We start from the raw sequence: 24,908 nt of genomic DNA, 5'->3' as shown, positions 1-24,908 counted from the left end.
ACTAGTGGGACTATAGCAAAGTCCAATAGCCACGTATAGAATGCCACTAGGTACACTGAGTGTTTGCTAGTATAATGGCTTAGTTATAATGAGTTGGAGTGTGCAATGCAGGCAGACGCGCTCTGCAAATGTCTTTGCACTAGTGGGACTATAGCAAAGTCCAATAGCCACGTATAGAATGCCACTAGGTACACTGAGTGTTTGCTAGTATAATGGCTTAGTTATAATGAGTTGGAGTGTGCAATGCAGGCAGACGCGCTCTGCAAATGTCTTTGCACTAGTGGGACTATAGCAAAGTCCAATAGCCACGTATAGGATGCCACTAGGTACACTGAGTGTTTGCTAGTATAATGGCTTAGTTATAATGAGTTGGAGTGTGCAATGCAGGCAGACGCGCTCTGCAAATGTCTTTGCACTAGTGGGACTATAGCAAAGTCCAATAGCCACGTATAGGATGCCACTAGGTACACTGAGTGTTTGCTAGTATAATGGCTTAGTTATAATGAGTTGGAGTGTGCAATGCAGGCAGACGCGCTCTGCAAATGTCTTTGCACTAGTGGGACTATAGCAAAGTCCAATAGCCACAGATAGGATGCCACTAGGTACACTGAGTGTTTGCTAGTATAATGGCTTAGTTATAATGAGTTGGAGTGTGCAATGCAGGCAGACGCGCTCTGCAAATGTCTTTGCACTAGTGGGACTATAGCAAAGTCCAATAGCCACAGATAGGATGCCACTAGGTACACTGAGTGTTTGCTAGTATAATGGCTTAGTTATAATGAGTTGGAGTGTGCAATGCAGGCAGACGCGCTCTGCAAATGTCTTTGCACTAGTGGGACTATAGCAAAGTCCAATAGCCACGTATAGGATGCCACTAGGTACACTGAGTGTTTGCTAGTATAATGGCTTAGTTATCATGAGTTGGAGTGTGCAATGCAGGCAGACGCGCTCTGCAAATGTCTTTGCACTAGTGGGACTATAGCAAAGTCCAATAGCCACAGATAGGATGCCACTAGGTACACTGAGTGTTTGCTAGTATAATGGCTTAGTTATGAGTTGGAGTGTGCAACGCAGGCAGACGCGCTCTGCAAATGTCTTTGCACTAGTGGGACTATAGCAAAGTCCAATAGCCACGTATAGGATGCCACTAGGTACACTGAGTGTTTGCTAGTATAATGGCTTAGTTATAATGAGTTGGAGTGTGCAATGCAGGCAGACGCGCTCTGCAAATGTCTTTGCACTAGTGGGACTATAGCAAAGTCCAATAGCCACGTATAGGATGCCACTAGGTACACTGAGTGTTTGCTAGTATAATGGCTTAGTTATAATGAGTTGGAGTGTGCAATGCAGGCAGACGCGCTCTGCAAATGTCTTTGCACTAGTGGGACTATAGCAAAGTCCAATAGCCACGTATAGGATGCCACTAGGTACACTGAGTGTTTGCTAGTATAATGGCTTAGTTATAATGAGTTGGAGTGTGCAGAGGACAAGAGGGTACAGTGGCAGGATTGTGGGGCTCTGGGTAGAGGAATGGAAGCCTGCCTTTCTAGTCCCTCCTAATGGTGAAATGCAGGGAGGAAATCCCTGACCTTGGCTACACAGACGCTGTTGCTGTTTTCAGGACCTGTCACCTATGGCTCTCTGACCCTGCCGGTTTGAGCCCTTAAAAGGACTGCTAGAAAGTGCTCTCCCTAAGCTGTCTAACGCTGTGTATGCAGCACATACAGCTGTATCGGCGATAGGACTCAGGAGGACGGAGCTGCGACAGTGATGTCTGACACCAAAAACGCAGAAGGCAGATAATGGCGTCCTGGAGGAAAATGTCCGTTTTTATAATGCAGGGACATGTGACATGGACATCCTATCACACATGCCGTTGCTTCTCTGGCTAAAAGTCCACTTAGCTGTGTGTGTGTCTGGGATTGGCTGACATGCTGGCCCGCCCCACAAGACGCGCACGCTTAGGGAAGGAAGACAAGGAAAAAAAAAAAAAAAAAAATGGCGATCGCCATTATAGAAACAGCAGTGATCTGAAGGCGCTGTTCACGCACACTATACACTGAAATGTCATAATAGTGTGATTCACAGAGTGACTTACACTATTACAGCAGAAACCAAGCTAGGATTTAGCTGGTTTTTTGCTGCTAGAACCGTTCTCGAACGTTTCTAGAACTATCGAGCCTTTGTAAAAAGCTCGAGTTCTAGTTCGATCTAGAACATGCCCCAAAATCACTCGAGCTTAGAACTGGAGAACCTCGAACCGCGAACCGCGCTCAACTCTATTCCTAATGGCTGGGTCAAACATACATTAAGCATTCCAGGCTTTATATTAGCTGGTAAAACAAAGCTGGTATTAACCCTTTATTACCCAGCGTGCCACCCGACACCAGAGCCGCTGGAAGAGTTGGATACAGCGCCAGAAGATGGCGCTTCTATGAAAGCTCCTGGGGTGGCTGTGGACTGCAATTTGCAGAGGGGGGCCAGAAGCTTGGGCTACCCTGCGCTGCGGATTCCAATCCCAAGCTGCCTAGTTGTACCTGGCTGGACACAAAAATTGGGCGAAGCCTACATCATTTATTTCTTTAATTTTTTTTTTTTTAATTATTTCATGAAATTCATGAAATAATTAAAAAAAAGGCTTCCATATATTTTTGGTTCCCAGGAAGGTACAAGTAGGCAGCTGGGGGCAGTCTGTACCTGCCTGTGGACCTGGCTAGCATACAAAAAATATGGCGAAGCCCACATCATTTTTTTTTTTAGTTTTTGGCCAAAAAAAAACAAAACAAGGATTCCCTGGATTTTCCATCGCCAGTGAAGGTAACACCAAGCAGTGGGGGTTAGCAGCCAGTAGCTGTTTGGGTTACTCTTAGCAACAGATAATGCAGCGGGAGGCGACGCATTTTTTTTACCCCTAAACCTAGGGTTAGGGTTATGTGTTTTTTGTTTTTTTTAATGAATTAAAAAAAAAAATAGACAAGGGCTTCACCCATGGAGCATTTTACTGCGCACTCATCCCTAATCCTGACCACACGGCCAGCAGAACAAGTAATCAGATCAGCTGACTACAGTGTCGGACGATTACTTGTTCTGTGTCCCCCTGCATCCATCGCAGCGTGTGCGGGCTGTGAGGTCAGCCGAGTTCGGCCGCCACTGGAGTCATCGGATCTGAACTCAGCTGACCTCACAGCCCGCACACTCTGCGATGGATGCAGGGGGACACAGAACAAGTAATCGGCCGACGCTGGAGTCAGCTGATCTGAACTCAGCTGAACTCCAGACTACACAGTCCGCACACGGTCACAGGTTATCGGCAGCAGCCAGTGACTGTTGTTAACCTGTATCGATTGCAGCATGTGCCGGCTGTGATATCAGGAGTCAGCTGATAAATTCTGTGTCCCACTACAGAAGGATCCGGTAAAATAACAATTGCGGTTGCATGTGTTGCACATGCATTCCGCAGGATCTGGTCATATGCATTTTGCGGTTTTTTTTTGCGACCGGCAAAAAAACGCTGATGTGAAACCAGCCTAAGATGTTTCATTATCTCCGTTTCTCTCCAGATTTCTAAGCTGCCCGTATTTGCAAGTTTAAAGAGAACAAATATCTCTTGGTCTTAACTTGCTTGTGATGAAACCGTCCTCTCTTCTAGAACCCGTCACCTTTCCTTCCATCCAGTGAGGCCGGCCTCGCTCTACAGCAGAGGACTTTGTATTCAGAAGCCTGTGCACCATTTCAGCCTCGACCCGGGGAGGTGAAAGGCTGTTGGGTTCTGGTTCGAAGGACCAAGTCGTTAGAGAAATTATTTCTTGAGGCACAAATTCATCTGAAGCAAGCGGGTTTTATTCTTGCAGCAAGGAGACAAGGCGATGTCTTAGATCAGGGGTGGGGAACCTCCGGCCCGCGGGCCGTATGCGGCCCGCCATGACCTTTTCTGCGGCCCCCGGGCACATTGCACAGTCCACAGAGCTCGGGAGGCAGCAGCGTCTTGCTTGCTGCTGGCCCTTTAAACCCTGTATGGCTTACGTCCTCATGCTAGCGTGAGGACGTACTTTGTGGGTGGAGTTAGCGCTCAACTCGCTCTTTTTCCACAGAAGAGAAGCTACTACCTCAGCGTCCGACAGGTGTGTTTGTGCTCCCATGCCTGTGTGTGCCCCTGCACATCCCCACTGCAGCCTGTGCTCCGTGCGTCCCATCCACCTTGCGCATTCCCACTGCAGCCTGTTCTCCGTGCAGTGTCCCGTCCTCCTCGTGCATTCCCACGGCAGCCTGTGCTCCTCACTCTCCCCCACGGCAGCCTGTGCTCCTCACTCTCCCCCACGGCAGCCTGTGCTCCTCACTCTCCCCCACGGCAGCCTGTGCTCCTCACTCTCCCCCACGGCAGCCTGTGCTCCTCACTCTCCCCCACGGCAGCCTGTGCTCCTCACTCTCCCCCACGGAAGCCTGTGCTCCTCACTCTCCCCCACGGCAGCCTGTGCTCCTCACTCTCCCCTACGGCAGCCTGTGCCCTTGTGGCCTCCCCACGGCAGTCTGTGCCCCTGTGGCCTCCCCACAGCAGCCTGTGCCCCTGTGGCCTCCCCACGGCAGCCTGTGCCCCTGTGGCCTCCCCACGGCAGCCTGTGCCCCTGTGGCCTCCCCACGGCAGCCTGTGCCCCTGTGGCCTCCCCACGGCAGCCTGTGCCCCTGTGGCCTCCACACTGCTGCCTATGCCCCTGCGGCCTTCACACTGCTGCCTGTGCCCCCCTGGTATGTCAGAACCCCTAGCAATGTCCTTAAATTTCTCCCAGCCCTCCCAAGTGATATATAATCCTCCCTAGTGATGTCTAGTCCTCCCAGCCCTCCCCAGTGATGTCTAGTCCTCCCAGCCCTCCCCAGTGATGTCTAGTCCTCCCAGCCCTCCCCAGTGATGTCTAGTCCTCCCAGCCCTCCCCAGTGATGTCTAGTCCTCCCAGCCCTGCCCAGTGATGTCTAGTCCTCCCAGCCCTCCCCAGTGATGTCTAGTCCTCCCAGCCCTCCCCAGTGATGTCTAGTCCTCCCAGCCCTCCCCAGTGATGTCTAGTCCTCCCAGCCCTCCCCAGTGATGTCTAGTCCTCCCAGCCCTCCCCAGTGATGTCTAGTCCTCCCAGCCCTCCCCAGTGATGTCTAGTCCTCCCAGCCCTCCCCAGTGATGTCTAGTCCTCCCAGCCCTCCCCAGTGATGTCTAGTCCTCCCAGCCCTCCCCAGTGATGTCTAGTCCTCCCAGCCCTCCCCAGTGATGTCTAGTCCTCCCAGCCCTCCCCAGTGATGTCTAGTCCTCCCAGCCCTCCCCAGTGATGTCTAGTCCTCCCAGCCCTCCCCAGTGATGTCTAGTCCTCCCAGCCCTCCCCAGTGATGTCTAGTCCTCCCAGCCCTCCCCAGTGATGTCTAGTCCTCCCAACCCTCCCCAGTGATGTCTAGTCCTCCCAGCCCTCCCCAGTGATGTCTAGTCCTCCCAGCCCTCCCCAGTGATGTCTAGTCCTCCCAGCCCTCCCCAGTGATGTCTAGTCCTCCCAGCCCTCCCCAGTGATGTCTAGTCCTCCCAGCCCTCCCCAGTGATGTCTAGTCCCCCCAGCCCTCCCCAGTGATGTCTAGTCCCCCCAGCCCTCCCCAGTGATGTCTAGTCCCCCCAGCCCTCCCCAGTGATGTCTAGTCCTCCCAGCCCTCCCCAGTGATGTCTAGTCCTCCCAGCCCTCCCCAGTGATGTCCAGTCCTCCCAGCCCTCCCCAGTGTTGTCCAGTCCTCCCAGCCCTCCCCAGTGATGTCTAGTCCTCCCAGCCCTCCCCAGTGATGTCTAGTCCTCCCAGCCTTCCCCAGTGATGTCTAGTCCTCCCAGCCCTCCCCAGTGATGTCTAGTCCTCCCAGCCCTCCCCAGTGATGTCTAGTCCTCCCAGCCCTCCCCAGTGATGTCTAGTCCTCCCAGCCCTCCCCAGTGATGTCTAGTCCTCCCAGCCCTCCCCAGTGATGTCTAGTCCTCCCAGCCCTCCCCAGTGATGTCTAGTCCTCCCAGCCCTCCCCAGTGATGTCTAGTCCTCCCAGCCCTCCCCAGTGATGTCTAGTCCTCCCAGCCCTCCCCAGTGATGTCTAGTCCTCCCACCCCTCCCCAGTGATGTCTAGTCCTCCCAGCCCTCCCCAGTGATGTCTAGTCCTCCCAACCCTCCCCAGTGATGTCTAGTTCTCCCAGCAATGTATATTCCTTCCAGCCCTCCCCAGTGATGTATATGCCCTCAGCATCTCCTGTGATGTATATGCCCTCAGCATCTCCTGTGATGTATATGCCCTCAGCATCTCCTGTGATGTATATGCCCTCAGCATCTCCTGTGATGTATATGCCCTCAGCATCTCCTGTGATGTATTTACAGCAGTCCCAGCTGACACAAACGTGGAAAAACAGTTGTGAGAAGCAATAAGATCAATATTGAATAATATAGCCGCACCAAAAACAAGAAGCTTCAGCCGCCACGATGAGTTAATTGTTTGACTAAGTATAGCAGGGTAATTTTAAGTTGATAGTTTTGTGCGGCCCCCGAAGGTTGGTAGAAAATTCCAAATGGCCCTCGGCATTAAAAAGGTTCCCCACCCCTGTCTTAGATATAGTACAATAGACACTCAGGCACACCTGTCCATTTCTTATTGGTGAAAATCTATACGCGAATGCAGCTTTTTCGGAATTTAATAATTGGAATAAGACAATTATTATTTGGAGCAAGGAATTTAATAATTGGAACAAGCGCATGTGTTTACATATCCATTATCTAAGGCATAGTAACACCTATACACCAAACTAGGTTTAAAGCCGAAATAAATACTTTTTCTTTAAAATAATTTTCTTTGTTGAAATGTTTTAAAAATAAGTCAAATAATTTAAGAAAAAAAACAAAACGGGGATATGCATAGAACATTCCTCACGAAACCTGGGGGGACCTTATGAAGAAGCCCCCCAGGCGAAACGCGTAAGGTTATTCGGTTCTCCTCTTATACATCCTGAACAGTATTTATTCTCAGCCGGACACTTGGTCCTTATTCTGATTGTATGGCTTTTCCTCAGCCTGATCATTTGTATTCATCTTGGCTGTGTTGTTTCCTTCAGATCATTGCAATGTGCACTTGCTGTTCCCTTTGTGCAATGATTCAGGGTCTGGGCAATATATGTTGCTCATTTCATCTGCCATTTATACAGCATTAATACATCTGGGTTTTTCTTACTATATAATTCCCTAGGGTGGTGCATTAAGCACTATAGGTTGTTGCTTCATTTATCCCAGAAAATTGGCAGCATTTATTATCCTTGCTCCTTTGTGCAATACTATAGGGTCTGTGCAATATAGTTATCATTATTATTATTATTTATTATTATAGCGCCATTAATTCCATGGCGCTTTACAAGTGAATAAGGCTATACATAAAAACTAGTATAACAATCATTAACAGTACAAAACAGACTGGTATAGGAGGAGAGAGGACCCTGCCCGCGAGGGCTCACAGTCTACAGGGAATGGGTGATGGTACAATAGGTGAGGACAGAGCTGGTTGTGCAGTGATGTACTGGACTGAGGGCTATTGTAGGTTGTATGCTTGTCGGAAGAGATGGGTCTTCAGGTTCCTCTTGAAGCTTTCCACGGTAGGGGAGAGTCTGATATGCTGAGGTAGAGCGTTCCAGAGTGTGGGGGAGGCATGGGAGAAATCTTGTATGTGATTGTGGGAAGAGGAGATAAGAGAGGAGTAGAGAAGGCGATCTTGTGAGGATCTGAGGTTACGTGCAGGTAGGTATCGGGAGACTAGGTCACAGATGTAGGGAGGAGACAGGTTGTGGATGGCTTTGTATGTCATGGTTAATGTTTTGAACTGGAGTTGCTGGGGGATGGGAAGCCAGTAAAGGGATTGGCAGAGTGGCGAGGCTGGGGAATAGCGAGGGGAGAGGTGTATTAAGCGGGCTGCAGAGTTTAGGATAGATTGGAGGGGTGCAAGAGTGTTGGAAGGGAGGCCAGAGAGCAGGAGGTTGCAGTATTCAAGACGGGAGATGATGAGGGCATGTAGTATTGTTTTTGCTAATTCTTGGTTAAGTAATCTACGGATCCGGGAGATATTTTGAGTTGTAGTCGGCATGAGGTGAAGAGGGCTTGGATGTGTGGCTTGAAGGATAGAGCAGAGTCGAGGGTTACTCCAAGGCAACGAGCTTGTGAGACTGGGGAGAGTGAGCAGCCATCAACTTTGATGGATAGGCTTGGTGAAGGAGTTGAATGAGGAGGAAAGACAATGAATTCTGTTTTGTCCATGTTAAGCTTTAGGAATCGCACAGAGAAGAAGGATGAAATAGCAGAGACACATTATTTGGCTTTCTATAGCATATGTTTTCCATGTCGGGTTGGGGCAATAATTTTTTATGGACTGTGTAATAAATATTAGGGGTTTCCTATTTATTAGGATACATTTGCACTAGTTCAGACCCCTTTTTTCCTTCTTTTTCACAACAGTGACCTTTAGTGGTTACACCTGAGAATTGTATCTCTTTAGGTAGATAATCTTTTGTCAGCATTTTGTGGTCATTTGTTTCCTGACGCATTTGCACATGTGGAGAGGTGCAATGTATCCCTGTTGTGATATTTTTCATCCTAATCTGTATACAGGAATATTTGGATCAACAGTCTTAATTTATTTTCTCATAAAAAATGTTTTAGTTTTTTTTTTGCACAAATTGTGACTTCTATTGTCCTGTGTATGCACTTTATATTCTGGAAAAACATTGTTTTGTTAACATCTTTTGATATTTGTATGTTGCACATTGTAATGTTTTTTTCCTGATGTAAACATGTGCTTATATGGATGATATAATGAGGAGGAATGTTCTACGCATATCCCTGTTCTTTTTCGTAAATTATTTGACTTATTTTTAAAACTATTCAATAAAGAAAATTATTAATTTTTTTTTTTTTTAAATCAAATAATTTTTATTAATTTTTTAATTTGATATAACAAATAAATTCCACATACACGCAGGTATGCAAAACAATCCCCACCCCCCAAACCCAATCCCCTATTCTTTCAACAATCAGAATATTCCTTTGTATGTTTCACAATCAAAGACAATTACAAAAAATACAGTTAAGGTAACGTCACACTAAGCGACGCTCCAGCGATCCCACCAGCAACCTGACCTGGCAGGGATTGCTGGAGCGTCGCTACACGGGTTGCTGGTGAGCTGTCACACAGGCAGATCTCACCAGCGACCAGTGACCAGCCTCCAGCCAAGCATGGAAGCGATGCTGCGCTTGGTAACTAAGGTAAATATCGGGTAACCAACACGATATTTACCTTGGTTACCAGCGCTCACCGCTTAGCGCTTGCTCCCTGCACTCCTAGCCAGAGTACACATCGGGTTAATTACCCGATGTGTAGTCTGGCTATGTGTGCAAGGAGCAGGGAGCCGGCACTGGCAGCGTGAGAGCGGCAGACGCTCGTAACGAAGGTAAATATCGGGTAACCAAGGAAAGGGCTTCTTGGTTACCCAATGTTTACCGTGGCTACCAGCGTCCGCAGAAGCCGGCTCCCTGCACATTCAGTTGTTCCTCTCTCGCTGTCACACACTGCGATGTGCGCTCCACAGCGGGAGAGCAACAACTAAAAAATGGTCCAGGACATTCAGCAACAACCGGTGACCTCACAGCAGGGGCCAGGTTGTTGCTGGATGTCACACACAGCGACATCACTAGCAACATCGCTGTTACGTCACAAAAGTCGTGCCTCAGCAGCGATGTTGCTAGCGATGTTGCTTAGTGAGACATGGCCTTTAGGCTCGACCAGTAATCCGCCAACAGCTAACATGTAACTGACCAGCGCGCCTACACTCCGACCCGACGTTTTGAACCACTCAAAATTATTTAGAATTATTTTAAAGAAAAAGTATTTATTTCAGCTTTAAACCCAGTTTGGTGTATAGGCTGATGAAGGGCTAGCCATTGCTAATTTGATCTGGCCAATTTTCTTGGTTTATCTAAGGCACAGGTCTGCAGATATCATACATTTCTACAAATTCAAGGACGTAATTTACATTCTTGCTCATCTCTATCCTAAGTTCTAAGCATAAACATTCAAAATACACTTTGTTACAACTTTTAACTCTTGATGTTCCTAACAGTCTCTTGATCTGACGCCAAACACCTATGGGGAATTGTGAAGAGACAAGTTGAGCTTCACTCTCCATCCGGCATCCAGGCTCTAAAAGAGCTTGTTTTTCAAGGGTCAAGGGAAAAAAGATGGACGTTGTAATGCTGCCAACTCGTTCATTCCAGGCCTAGAAGACTTAGTGCTGTCCTTAAAAATCATGGAGGCCATCCAAAATAGTACATGTAGTAGTTTTGATGTGGGATGAATTTTTTTTTTTTGCATTAATTAATTTAAGCAAAACTGAAGATTCTGTAATTAGTTATATTAGTAACATTATTTTCAAGTTATTGGTGAAAAAATGTTTTGTGTTGTAAACATTGTTGAAATTGTTTGTTAAGTGAGAAATTTATTAAAATCTTACCTCTGAAAGGAGGTGTACTCATTTAAGCTTAGCACTGTTTATTAAAATCTACAAAACATAAATTACATTTTTTTTTACTGTATGTCTTTTCTCATGTCTAACAAGACAGGATTCATGTATAAAAGATTTCCCCCATTGTAAATATGACTATGGCTTCTCTCTTTTGTGACTTTTCATATGTCTCACAAGATGTGATTTATCTATAAAGCCTTTTTCACATTCTGAACACGAATACAGCTTCTCTCCTGTGTGTATTTTTATATGTCTCACAAGATGTGATTTAATTATAAAGCTTTTTTCACATTCTGAACATGAATACGGCTTCTCTCCTGTGTGAATTCGCTCGTGTATCTCAAGACCTGATTTACTTGTAAAAGATTTCCTACATTCTGAACATGAATACAGCCTCTCTCCTGTGTGACTTCGCTCGTGTATCTTAAGACGTGATTTACTTGTAAAAGAATTCCCACATTCTGAACATGAATACGGCCTCTCTCCTGTGTGACTTCGCTTGTGTATCTCAAGAGGTGATTTACTTGTAAAAGATTTCCCACATTCTGAACAAGAATACGGCCTCTCTCCTGTGTGACTTCGCTTGTGTATCTCAAGACCTGATTTACTTGCAAAATATTTCCCACATTCTGAACATGAATACGGCCTCTCTCCTGTGTGACTTCGCTTGTGTATCTCAAGACCTGATTTACTTGTAAAATATTTCCCACATTCTGAACATGAATACGGCCTCTCTCCTGTGTGACTTCGCTCATGTTTCACAAGACCTGACTTATTTGTAAAAGATTTCCCACATTCTGAACATGAATACGGCCTCTCTCCTGTGTGACTTCGCTCGTGTGACACAAGAATCGATTTATCTGCAAAGCATTTCTCACAGTGTGAACATGAATATGGCTTCTCTCCTGTGTGAATTCTCTGATGTGTCTCAAAACCTAATTTACTTGTAAAAGATTTCCCACATTCTGAACATGAATATGGCTTCTCTTCAGTGTGACTTCGCACGTGTGTTACAAGACTTGATTTCTGTATATAAGATTTCCCACATTCTGAACATGAATACGGCTTCTCTCCTGTGTGAAGTCTCTCATGTGTCACAAGACTTGTTTTATGTATAAAAGATTTCCCACATTCTGAACATGAATACGGCCTCTCTCCAGTGTGACTTTGCTCGTGTTTCACAAGATTTGATTTATTTGTAAAGCATTTCTCACATTGTGAACATGAATACGGCTTCTCTCCTGTGTGAATTCTCTGATGTGTAAGAAGATTATATTTATTTTGAAAGCCCTTTCCACATTGCAAACATGAAAATAATTTCTCCCCTGTGTGAATTCTCTTATGTTTATTAAGACGTGATATGTTTTTAAAACATTTCTCACATTCTGAACATGAATACAGCTTCACTCCTGTATGAATTCTCTGATGTCTAGAAAGAGTCCCTTTATCTGTGAAGGATTTCCCACATGGTGAACACAAAAACGGCTTTTGTCCTGTGTGAATTCTCTCATGTCTAGCAAATTCTGAATTATTTATAAAGCATTTCTCACATTCTGAACCGGAGTATGGCTTCTCTTTGTGCTTTGTTTGTGTTACAAAATTTGAGCTTTTAGTAAGTTGCTTGTCACACTGAAATCTTGGCTCCTCTTTGTCACCTGGAATTGTGGCATTAATCTGAGATTGCTCAGGAGAGGGTTCCTCATGGGTAGGGGGATTATATGATAGTGAAGTATCATGAAGTCCAGGATGTAAATGAAGGGTAATGAGGTTTTCTCCATTAGAGGGATTCCTGATATCTTCTTTTTTACAATTTAGTGACAAACTGTTATTCTCACAAGGATTTCCTATAAAGATTAAATAGACTGAATGTAATTTTTTTTTTCTACAACACAAAAAATAGAATTTTGTTTACTTACCGTAAATTCTTTTTCTTATAGTTCCGTATTGGGAGACCCAGACATTGGGTGTATAGCTTCTGCCTCCGGAGTACACACAAAGTACTACACTCAAAATTGTAGCTCCGCCCTCTGAGCTTATGCACCCCCTGGAGAAACCAGATCTAGCCAGTTTAGTGCAAAAGCTGAAGGAGAATAGCCACCCACAAGTAAAAACAGAGCAAGAACCGGAACAACCGGAGCCTCTGTCTACGACAACAGCCGGTGATAACACGCGGAACAAGAAACTGCCAACAGGCAACAGGGAGGGTGCTGGGTCTCCCAATACGGAACTATAAGAAAAAGAATTTACGGTAAGTAAACAAAATTCTCTTTTTCTTTATCGTTCCTATAGGAGACCCAGACATTGGGACGTCTCAAAGCAGTCCATGGGTGGGAATAAACAGAAAAACTGAGAAGTAGGCAGACCTAACTTCACAAGTGGGCGACAGCCGCCTGAAGGATGCGTCTGCCCAAGCTCGCATCTGCCGAAGCATGAGCATGCACTTGGTAGTGCTTTGAAAAGGTATGCAGGCTAGTCCAAGTGGCAGCCTGACAGACTTGCTGAGCCGTAGCCTGGTGCCTGAAAGCCCAAGAGGCACCGACAGCTCTGGTCGAGTGTGCCTTGGATCCCCGGCGGGGGAGGCACCTGAGAACCCAGGTAGGTATCCGAAATGGTGGACCTAATCCAACGGGCTAAGGTCGGCTTAGAAGCAGAGAGGCCCTTGCGCCGACCTGTGGTTAGCACAAAAAGAGAGGTGCACCGCCTAAGGGCAGCGGTGCGAGACACATAGATCTGGAGCGCCCGCACCAGATCCAGAGTATGCAACGCTTTTTCAAAGCGATGAACAGGAGCCGGACAAAAGGAAGGTAGGGTAATGTCCTGGTTAAGGTGGAAAGGAGAAACCACCTTAGGGAGAAAGTCCGGAGTCGGACGGAGAACCACCTTGTCTTGATGAAAAAACAAAAAAAGGGGACTCCGAAGAGAGCGCAGCTAAATCAGATACTCTCCTGAGGGAAGTTATGGCCACTAGAAAGACCACTTTCTGTGAAAGACGAAACAAAGAAACCTCCCTAAGAGGTTCAAAGGGGGGTTTCTGCAAAGCCGTGAGAACCAAATTGAGGTCCCAGGGATCCAAGGGCCGCCGGTAAGGCGGAATGATGTGAGACGCACCTTGCATGAAGGTGCGGACCTGAGCCAGCCGGGCGATACGCCGCTGGAACAGCACTGACAGAGCCGAGACTTGTCCCTTGAGAGAGTTGAGGGACAGTCCCAGCTGCAGACCGGACTGTAGAAAAGACAGAAGGGTCGGCAAGGAAAAAGGTCAAGGAGAATGGCCAGAAGAGCGACACCAGGACAGGAAAATGTTCCAAGTCCTGTAATAGATCTTGGCAGAGGAAGACTTACGGGCCCGAGTCATCGTGGAGATGACTTCAGGTGGGATACCAGAAGCCGTCAAGATCCAGGACTCAAGAGCCACGCTGTCAATCTGAGAGCCGCAGAATTCTGGCAGAAAAACGGACCTTGTGAGAGAAGGTCTGGACGGTCCGGAAGATGCCACGGCACCTCTACGGACAGATGGAGCAGGTCTGGGTACCAAGTTCGCCTGGGCCAGTCCGGGGCAATGAGAATGACTCGACGGCCCTCCATTCTGATCTTGCGCAGAACTCTGGGCAAGAGAGCTAGAGGGGGAAACACGTAGGACAGACGAAACTGGGACCAGTCTTGAACCAGAGCGTCCGCTGCGAAGGCCTGAGGATCGTGGGAGCGAGCCACGTAAATCGGAACCTTGTTGTTGTGACAGGATGCCATTAGGTCCACGTCCGGAGTGCCCCACTTGCGGCAGATTGACTGAAAACACTGTCGGATGCAGGGACCACTCGCCACTGTCCACAGTTTGACGGCTGAGATAATCTGCCTCCCAGTTTTCCACGCCTGGGATGTGGACTGCGGATATGGTGGACTTGGAGTCCTCCGTCCATTGAAGGATACTTTGTACCTCCAACATTGTCAGGCGGCTGCGTGTCCCGCCTTGGTGATTGATGTAGGCAACCGCTGTCGCGTTGTCTGACTGGACTCGGATGTGCTTGCCCGCCAATAGGTGGTGAAAAGCTAGGAGAGCCAGGAGCACGGCTCTGGTTTCCAGCACATTGATCGAGAGGGCTGACTCGGACGGAGTCCAAGTGCCCTGTGCTCGGTGGTGGAGACATACCGCTCCCCAGCCGGATAGACTGGCATCCGTGGTGAGGACCATCCAGGACGGAGCCAGGAAGGAGCGTCCCTGAGACAGAGAGAGGGGCCGAAGCCACCACTGAAGAGAGCTCCTGGCTTGTGGCGACAAAGCCACAAACCTGTGCAAGGAGGAAGGCCGCTTGTCCCAACAGCGGAGAATGTCCAGCTGCAGAGGACGCAGATGGAACTGGGCAAAGGGAACAGCCTCCATTGACGCCACCATCTGACCCAGCACCTGCATCAGGTGCCTGATGGAATAACGGCGGGGCCTCAGCAGAGAGCGCACCGCCAGTTGGAGGGATTGCTGTTTGATCAAGGGCAACTTCACAAGTGCCGGAAGAGTCTCGAACTGCATCCCTAGGTACGTGAGACTCTGGGTCGGAGTCAGAGTGGATTTGGGCAGATTGACCAGCCACCCGAATTGGGCTAGAGTGGCGAGAGTGAGCGAGACACTCCGCTGACAGTGTGCGCTGGATGAAGCCTTGACTAGAAGGTCGTCCAGGTAAGGGATCACTGCCAACCCCTGTAGGTGCAGGACCGCAATCACTGCTGCCATGACCTTGGGGAATACCCGAGGGGCCGTGGCTAACCCGAAGGGGAGAGCCACGAATTGGAAATGTTCCTCTCCGATTGCAAAACGTAGCCAACGCTGGTGGGAAACTGCAATTGGCACATGCAGATAGGCATCTCTGATGTCGATGGATGCCAGGAAATCCCCTTGGGTCATTGAGGCAATGACTGACCGCAGAGATTCCATGCGAAAATGCCGCACCTGAACATGCTTGTTGAGAAGCTTGAGATCCAGGATGGGCCGGAAGGAACCGTCCTTTTTGGGGACTAGGAAGAGATTTGAGTAGAAACCTCTGAACCGTTCCCGGGTGGGAACCGGTACAATTACTCCGTTGGCCTGCAAGGATGCCACGGCCTGAGAGAAGGCGGCGGCCTTGGAACAGGGGGGAGTTGACAGAAAAAAATCTGTTTGGTGGGCTGGAAGAGAATTCTATCCTGTAGCCGTGGGAGATGATATCCCTCTGATCGGAGACGTGTTGAAACCACGCGTCGCCAAAGTGGGAGAGCCTGCCACCGACTAAGGACGTTGCTGGCGCGGAGATATAGTCAAAAGGAGGCTGCCTTAGTGGCAGCAGCTCCTGCGGTCTTCTGTGGACGCGCCTTTGTGCGCCAGTTGGATTTTTGGTCCTTGGCTCAGTTAGTGGACGAGGCCGAGGGCTTAGAGGACGACCAGTTGGAGGAACGAAAGGAACGAAACCTCGACTGGTTCCTACCCTGGACAGGTTTCCTAGTTTTGGTTTGTGGCATGGAAGTACTCTTCCCGCCAGTAGCTTCCTTAATAATTTCATCCAGTTGTTCACCGAATAGCCTGGACCCAGCAAAAGGGAGCCCAGCAAGGTACTTCTTTTAAGAAGCATCTGCCTTCCACTCTCGAAGCCACAAGATCCTGCAGATAGCGAGGGAATTAGCCGAAGCCACCGCAGTGCGGTGAGAAGCCTCCAGCATGGCAGACATGGCATAGGATGAAAAAGCGGAAGCTTGGGAAGTTAAGGCAACCATCTCGGGCATAGATTCCCTGGCGAGGGAATGCATCTCCTCTAGAGAAGCAGAGATGGCTTTGAGAGCCCACACTGCTGCAAAAGATGGGGAGAACGAGGTCCCTGCCGCCTCATATACAGATTTGGCCAGAAGGTCAACCTGACGGTCAGTGGAATCCGTAAGAGAGGTGCCATCAGCCACTGATACCACGGTCCGGGCTGAAAGTCTAGACACCGGGGGGTCTACCTTTGGTGAATGAGCCCACTCCTTGACCACCTCAGGTGGAAAGGGAAAACGGTCATCAGAACCACGCTTTGGGAAGCGTTTGTCAGGACAGGCCCTAGGCTTGGTCACAGCGGCCTGAAAACTGGAGTGGTTAAAGAACACACTCTGTCCTCTTAGGCAAGGTAAACTGGTGCTTTTCTGCCAGAGAGGGTTGCTCCTCTGATACTGGCGGATTGAGGTCCAGTACAGAATTAATGGACGCAATCAAATCACTAACATCTGAGTCACTTTCGGACAGATCAATGGGGCACATGGAGGTAGCATCCGAGCCCCCTGTAAAGGCATCCTCCTCGTCCTGCGAGTCAGCCTCTGAAACAGAGCCGCGGGACGAGGAAGGGGAGGGAGCCCTACGTCTCCTCTTAGGAGGACGGGGCCTGGGACCAGATGAAGAATCCTCTGTGAGCTCCGCTGAGAGAGCCCTAGCAGCAGAGGCACCCTGTGAGGGGGGCTGATGCATGTTCAGCAAAGTCCGGGACAGCTGTCCCATGGAGTCGGCAAAAGACTGGGAGATAGACCTAGATAAGGATTCTACCCAAGCCAGGGGGTTCAGCCACAGGAGCCGGAGCAGCCGGAGGGACCACTGTGGGTGCGATTCCAGGCTGAGGCATTGTCAGGTGAGAGCAGGCATCACAATGTGGAAATGTGCTCGGATCAGGCAGCACAAGCTTACATGCAGTGCATACTGAATATAGCTTTGGAGCCTTGCTCCTCGTGTGAGACATGCTGCTGAAGTGGGGGCTCTGCTAGAGTGACCCCCAGAGAGTATATACAGAGGCCCACAACCAGAGGTTGTGGCTTACCAGACCGCTGGAGCGGTGTTGTGTGCCCTCCAGATCCCAAAGCCCGGACCCCCAAGCACCTCAGCAGGGATGCTGCAGCCAGTGATGATCGCAAAGAAAAACGCTGACAAAATGGCGCCGGAGCGAGGAGAGGGGGCGGGACCAACTCTGAGAGCGGGATCTGGAGGGCCAAAGAGACTTACAGGGGAGGAGACATGTACTCAGTGAGGAGTGTCTCTCCCCTGTGCAAAACAGCCGCTGGGCGGAGCCGCACTGTCCCTCTGCATGAATGACATGCGAGGGCAGTGAAACCGAAAGTAGGCCTCCGGCGAAGCCGGGGCCTAAATTTGAGCGGTGCGGCCGGCGCGCAGGCACCATCGGCGCGGTTCTCAGGCGACAGCCAGAGAACCGGCCGGAAATGTCAGAAAACTCACTCAGCACACTCTCCCACCATAATAAAGTACAGGGATCCCCAGAATATAAACGTCTCAGGTACTTATCTTGCTGAGACGCAGGGCCAGGTCCCTGGGGACGAGTGCTCCGTCCAGCAGGATCCTGAAGGGCTGCGGATGGAGACCGGTCTCCTGCAAAGCATGGAGAACCGTGCTGGCTCCCACTTCAAGCCAGAGCCCGAGGGATGGTGAAGGAGCGCGGCATGTAAGGCTCCAGCCTTGGAATCAACCTTAACAGCACCGCCGACACAGTCGGGTGAGAAGGGACATGCCGGGGGTCCAGACTTGGACCCGCTTTTCTTCAAACTCTTTCCAAAAATGAAAAAATCAGATGAGAATACATGTGTGGATGTATGCCTCCTGAACACAAAGCAATGAACTGGCTAGATCTGGTTTCTCCAGGGGGTGTATAAGCTCAGAGGGAGGAGCTACACTTTTGAGTGTAGTACTTTGTGTGTCCTCCGGAGGCAGAAGCTATACACCCAATGTCTGGGTCTCCCATAGGAACAATAAAGAAAAGGAATTTCCACATTTAGATAGAATAGACAAAGAAAATGGTCTACCGCGGTCTAACAAACCAAATGTTGCCAAAGAGAATAAAGTTAATTTTCGCCCAGTTGCGTTTTTGCAGACATTGGGCAGGTAATAAATGCAGATTAACCACATCTATGCAAGTTAATAGCATTATCTTTCAGGACAGGTTGAGGCCAGCTTCCAGAAGTACAACCAGACATGAGCAAAGCTCTAATAGAAGCTACCCGTGCCTGTTCCTACAGGATCAGAGCCTCAGTTATTGCAAATGAGAAATATATAAATGCCAATACGCTCAATTAGAGCTCTATAAAGAAAGGTCATTCGCTATAATAATAATGATCGCCTCACCCCACCATCATCTCCGCTTCGTCCACCACCATCAATTTCTTTTGCCCCTGGCAGTGAAAACAATTGTTTTGACAGCCCCTTGAGGTAGAGGCTTCAGCTTTTTTCCTCATGATTGACCTCATTGCTTCCCCCCAAAAATCCAGCCAGGCTAATTGCATTAAGGACAAAATTATCACCTCCTGCAAGAGGAGGAAAAACCTGGTCCCTTTTGCAATTAGCTATGCTGGATTTTTTAGGGACATGGTGTGTAGATTTGTTTTCCTCCTCTTGGAGGGAAGTGATACTTTGCCCAGCTGGATTTTTTTTGGGTGATGAAAACCCAGAAACCTCAGAGCCTCAGTTATTGCAGTTAATAAATATATGAATGCCAAATACTCTCATCTACAGCTCTATAAATATAGGACATTGTCTTAAGGCAGCTTTAGAAAGAGCAGTGAGGAGAAAAACTATCCTCCAGATTAAGGCTATGTGCCCACGTTGCGTATTTGCATGCAGTTACGCTGCGTATTTAACCAGCGTAACTGCATGCGTCCTGCATCCCCAGCACAATCTATGAAGATTGTGCATAATCCATGCGCAAGTTGCGTTTTAGAACGCAGCGTTTCGACTGCTGCGTTCTAAAAAGCAACATGTCACTTCTTTTGTGCGTTTTGGTTGCAATGTCGGTCTCTGTCTGTCTGTCTGTCGGTCTCTCTGTCGGTCTATCCCTCTACCCCCTCTTTCATACTCACCGATCCCCGATGAGCTGCATGGCTATCACACTGCGGCGGCTTCTCCAGCTTTTGAAAATGCCAGCCGCTCATTATTCAATCTGGTATTCCCTGCTTTCCCCGCCCACCAGCACCTATGATAGGTTGCAGTCAGACACGCTGAGTGACAGCTGTCTCACTGAAACCAATCACAGCCGCTGGTGGTTGGGTCTATGTAGTGCAGTAAAATAAATAAATAATTAAAAAAAACGGCGTGCGGTCCACCCCCCCAATTTTGATACCAGCCAAGATAAAGCCACACGGCTGAAGGCTGGTATTCTCAGGATGGGGAGCCCCACATCATGGGGAGCCCCCCAGCCTAACAATATCAGCCAGCAGCCGCCCGGAATTGCCGCATCGATTAGATGCGACAGTCCCGGGACTCTACCCGGCTCATCCAGAATTGCCCTGGTGCGGTGGCAATCTGGGTAATAAGGAGTTAGTGGCAGCCCATAGATGCCACTAAGAAATCATCACGAGGTCCCACGACACATCCAGCCGTAGAACATCCAGCCGTAGAACACCGCCGCTCCTGTCAGCTCCACGCAGAAACTGAAGTGAGTCGCACTATCAGCGGAGACGTCACTCAGGTTACCTGCGGACATTATTACAAGATGGGGACAAGGATGTGTACATTACTACATGATGAGGACCAGGATGGGGACATTATTACAGGATGGGGACAAGGATGTGGACATTACTACAATATGGGGACAAGTTTGGGGACATTACTACAAAAAGGGGACAATGATGGGGACATTACTAAAAGATGAGGACCAGGATGGGAGACATTACTACAATATGTTGGCCAAAATTACTATATATGGTGCTAGTTGTATTACTGTATTACTTAAAAAATGGAATAAAATGTAAACAAAAAGGGGGGAAAAAAAGCCATTAATCCTGGCAGAGGGGTGCGTCATTCTGGGAGGACTCACGACAGAGGCCCAGAGGGACAATATTTGCATATCTATGGATATTAATATTTTTGGGCTCCATTGAAAAACACTTGGAAGCTTCCTGAGGGAGAAACGCGTCGAGGCGGCTATATTTGAAATAGGATGGTTTTTGGAAGGACAAACTACAACAAGGGATACCAGCATCCCTGATATCAATGGATGCGGCTGGTTCATTGGGGTGATATCCCCGGACGTCCTTCTGTATTTCAGTCTGTATGGAGAAATTGGTAGGATAAGATACAGACTCATTACTGGATGGTCTTTCGGCCCTATGCTACCGGAAGCTCTGAATGATGGGCCATATTCCATCCGTGTGACTGCGATTCACCTATACACTGTCTTGGAACTAAAAATGGTCTCTCTGAAAGATTTCCTGTATGTTAGTACCTTACAGCTCTCAAGGCATTGTCAAATATTTGTTTTGTCTCACTTGACTCACTTTCTGCAACGACGGACGATTATAACATCACCCCCCTTTTTTTACACCTATACCCCAGCTCATCAGGACTATCTCCTTTGTTTATTGTTGATACATAGGGTCATTCAAGGGTAAGAATAGGGAAAGCCACTGCGGAGCAGGGAGACGACAATAACATCAGGGTGGTCTCCGCTGGTAAACAGGAGAGAACAGGGAAAGAAGGATAGGTGGATACCTCATTGTGTATACTGACATCTCTTAATATTTGTGGAATAGATCCCTTATATGAGCACCTGGAAACTTCACTTGGGGGTGTTTGTAATTTTAATATTTATCATTAAAAGTTATTTTACATTTGGAGCAAAAAAAAAAAAAATCCTCTTTTCTGAGTCTGTCTGATGACCCCAACATATTTATCATCTTGATAATGAATTTTTTCTACCAACAAAAATGGTGTAAATACAGTGTGATATATATATATACAGTACAGACCAAAGGTTTGGACACACCTTCTCATTCAAAGAGTTTTCTTTATTTTCATGACTCTGAAAATTGTAGATTCACATTGAAGGCATCAAAACTATGAATTATCACATGTGGAATGAAATACCGTATTTTTCGGACTATAAGACGCACCGGACTATAAGACGCACCCCGGTTTTAGAGTAGGAAAATGGGAAAATAAAACTTTATGCAAAAAATGTGGTCATGACACACTGTTATGGGGCGAGGATCTGCTGCTGACACTGTTATGGGGGTAATGTCCCCAAATTCTCTACTAAGGTACCCCATCCTGGTAATGATCCTCCTGCCTTGTATATGATCCTGCTATAAACCCCCCATCCAGCCTGTTCACATACCCCCCCCCATCCAGCCTGTTCACATACCCCCCCCCCCCATCCAGCCTGTTCACATACCCCCCCCATCCAGCCTGTTCACATACCCCCCCCCCCCCATCCAGCCTGTTCACATACCCCCCCCATCCAGCCTGTTCACATACCCCCCCCCATCCAGCCTGTTCACATACCCCCCCCCCCCATCCAGCCTGTTCACATACCCCCCCCCCATCCAGCCTGTTCACATACCCCCCCATCCAGCCTGTTCACATACCCCCCCATCCAGCCTGTTCACATACCCCCCCATTATTATTATTATTATTATTATTATTGTTTATTTATAGAGCACCATTGATTCCATGGTGCTGTACATGAGGGGGTTACATACAGAATACATGTACACGTTACAATAGACAGACTAGCACAGGGGGAAGAGGGCCCTGCCCTTGCGGGCTTACATCCTAAAGGATTTTGGGGAGGAGACAGTAGGTGGGGTGTAGGTGGGGCGGCAGCTCCGCACGGTGGTGGGGCGGCAGCTCCGCACGGTGGTGGGGCGGCAGCTCCGCACGGTGGTGGGGCGGCAGCTCCGCACGGTGGTGGGGCGGCAGCTCCGCACGGTGGTGGGGCGGCAGCTCCGCACGGTGGTGGGGCGGCAGTTCCGCACGGTGGTGGGGCGGCAGCTCCGCACGGTGGTGGGGCGGCAGCTCCGCACGGTGGTGGGGCGGCAGCTCCGCACGGTGGTGGGGCGGCAGCTCCGCACGGGGGTGGGGCGGCAGCTCCGCACGGTGGTGGGGCGGCAGCTCCGCACGGGGGTGAAGCAGTGAGGTCATTGAAGGTTATAGGCATTTCTGAACAGATGAGTCTTTAGGTTCCGTTTGAAGCTTGCGAGTGTAGTAGATAGTCTGACGTGTTGAGGCAGTGAGTTCCAGGAGACTGGGGATGCTCGGGAGAAGTCTTGGAGTCGGTTGCATGAGGAGCGAATGAGAGAGGAGGATAGAAGGAGATCTTGGGAGGACCGGAGGTTACGTTTTGGAGTGTAGCGAGAGATTAGTTCAGAGATATATGGAGGAGACAGATTATGGATAGCTTTGTAGGTCAGTGTTAGTAATTTGAATTGGATACGGTGGAAGATTGGGAGCCAGTGGAGGGACTTGCAGAGAGGAGAAGCGGGGTGGTATTGAGGAGAGAGGTGGATCAGTCGGGCAGCAGAGTTAAGGATGGACTGGAGAGGGGCGAGTGTGTTAGCAGGGAGACCACAGAGGAGGATGTTGCAGTAGTCGATGCGGGAGATTATGAGGGCGTGCACTAGAATTTTTGTAGATTGGGGATTGAGAAAAGGGCGGATTCTGGAGATATTTTTGAGTTGAAAACGGCAGGAGGTGGTGAGGGATTGGATGTGCGGTATGAAGGACAGGGCAGAGTCAAAGGTCACTCCGAGGCACCGAACTTTGGGTGCTGGGGAGAGCGTGATGTTATTAATTGTAATGGATAGATCAGGTGGAGAGTGCAGGGGAGATGGAGGAAAGATGATCAGTTCAGTTTTGGCCATATTGAGCTTTAGGAAGCGAGAGGAAAAGAAGGAAGATATAGCAGATAGGCACTCTGGGATTCTGGACAGCAGAGATGTGACATCTGGACCAGAGAGGTAGATCTGAGTGTCATCAGCATATAGGTGGTACTGGAAGCCATGGGACTTTATGAGTTGTCCCAGGCCAAATGTATAGATAGAAAAAAGTAAGGGTCCGAGGACAGAGCCTTGAGGGACACCAACAGAGAGAGAACGGGATGAAGAGGTTGTGTGGGAATGGGAGACACTAAAAGTGCGGTTGGAGAGGTATGAAGAGATCCAAGAGAGAGCGAGGTCTCTGACACCAAGGGAAGAGAGGATCTGTAGTAGCAGGGAGTGGTCAACAGTGTCAAAGGCTGAGGATAGGTCTAGAAGTAGGAGTGCAGAGAAGTGGTTGTTAGCTTTGGCGGTAAGTAAGTCATTTGTGATTTTAGTCAGGGCAGTTTCAGTGGAATGATGTGGACGGAAGCCGGACTGTAGGTTGTCAAAGAGAGAGTTAGAGGAGAGGTGGGAGGAAAGTTCAGCATGGACATGCTGTTCCAGGAGTTTTGAGGCAAGTGGGAGTAGCGATATGGGTCGATAGCTGGTAGTAGAGGTTGGGTCGAGGGAAGGTTTCTTTAGGATAGGTGTGACTGTTGCATGCTTAAAGGCAGAAGGGAAGGTACCAGTTGTTAGAGATAGGTTGAAGAGATGGGATAAGGCGGGAGTAAGGATAGTGGTGAGGTTGGGGAGGAGGTGGGATGGGATGGGGTCAAGTGCGCATGTAGTGAGGTGCGCTTTTGAGAGAAGATGTGCAAGCTCTCCTTCGGTGATAGTGGGGAGGAAGTTTATGGGGGAGGGGCAGTGGTCTGTTATATAAAGGGGTTGTGGTGGTTCAGCAGAAAAGACTTGTCTGGTTTGGTCGATCTTTTCTTTGAAATATGTGGCAAATTCTTCTGCGGAGATGAGGGAGGTTGGAGGGGGCAGCGGTGGGCGAAGGAGGGAGGTAAAAGTGTTAAATAGCTGTTTGGGGTTGTGTGTTAAAGAGGATATGAGGTTTTTGAAGTAATTCTGTTTAGCCGAGGTAAGGGCCAAGCGAAATGTGTGAATTGCATTTTTGAATGTGGTGAAGTCTTCCTGGGAGTGCGTTTTCTTCCAGCGCCGCTCTGCGGCTCTAGACACTTGCCGTAGTTTTTTAGTGAGGCTGTTGTGCCAGGGTTGTCTATTGATTCGTCTTGCTCTGCCGTTCACAAGAGGAGCGACTGAATCAATAGCTGATGTGAGAGTGGCGTTGTAGAAAATGGTGGCACTGTTTGTGTCGTGGAGTGAAGATATGGAGGACAGCGGTAGGATAGAGTCAGAAAGGGTGTGTATGTTGATGTGTGCAAGGTTTCTGCGGGGGTGTGATATGTGCTGGACAGGGGGGGCAGGTGAGGAGGACAGGGCTGAAAAGGTCAGCAGATGGTGGTCAGATAAGGGGAGAGGGGAGGTAGTGAGGTTAGATAGAGAGCAGAGACGGGTGAAGATAAGGTCTAGTGTGTGGCAATCTTTGTGGGTGGCAGAGGCGGACAACTGAGTTAGACCAAAAGATGAGGCGAGGGAGAGGAGTTTGGAGGCCGCTGACTGGCGGGTGTCAGTGGGGATGTTGAAGTCACCCATGATGATAGTGGGGATGTCAGCAGAGAGAAAGTGTAGAAGCCAGGCGGAGAACTGGTCGATAAAGGCAGTGGTTGGGCCC

The 24,908-nt window shown here is 48.8% G+C and overlaps 1 pseudogene; it reads right to left on the bottom strand.

Moving 5' to 3' along the window:
* Positions 1 to 6,705: 6,705 nt before the first annotated feature.
* Positions 6,706 to 24,908, bottom strand: part of LOC142258007 (uncharacterized) — a 63,311-nt pseudogene continuing 45,108 nt past the window's right edge.

The sequence above is a fragment of the Anomaloglossus baeobatrachus genome, chromosome 1 (assembly GCF_048569485.1).
Source record: "Anomaloglossus baeobatrachus isolate aAnoBae1 chromosome 1, aAnoBae1.hap1, whole genome shotgun sequence".
NCBI classification, from domain to species: Eukaryota; Metazoa; Chordata; class Amphibia; order Anura; family Aromobatidae; genus Anomaloglossus; species Anomaloglossus baeobatrachus.
This window is presented reverse-complemented; position numbering and strand designations above follow the sequence as displayed.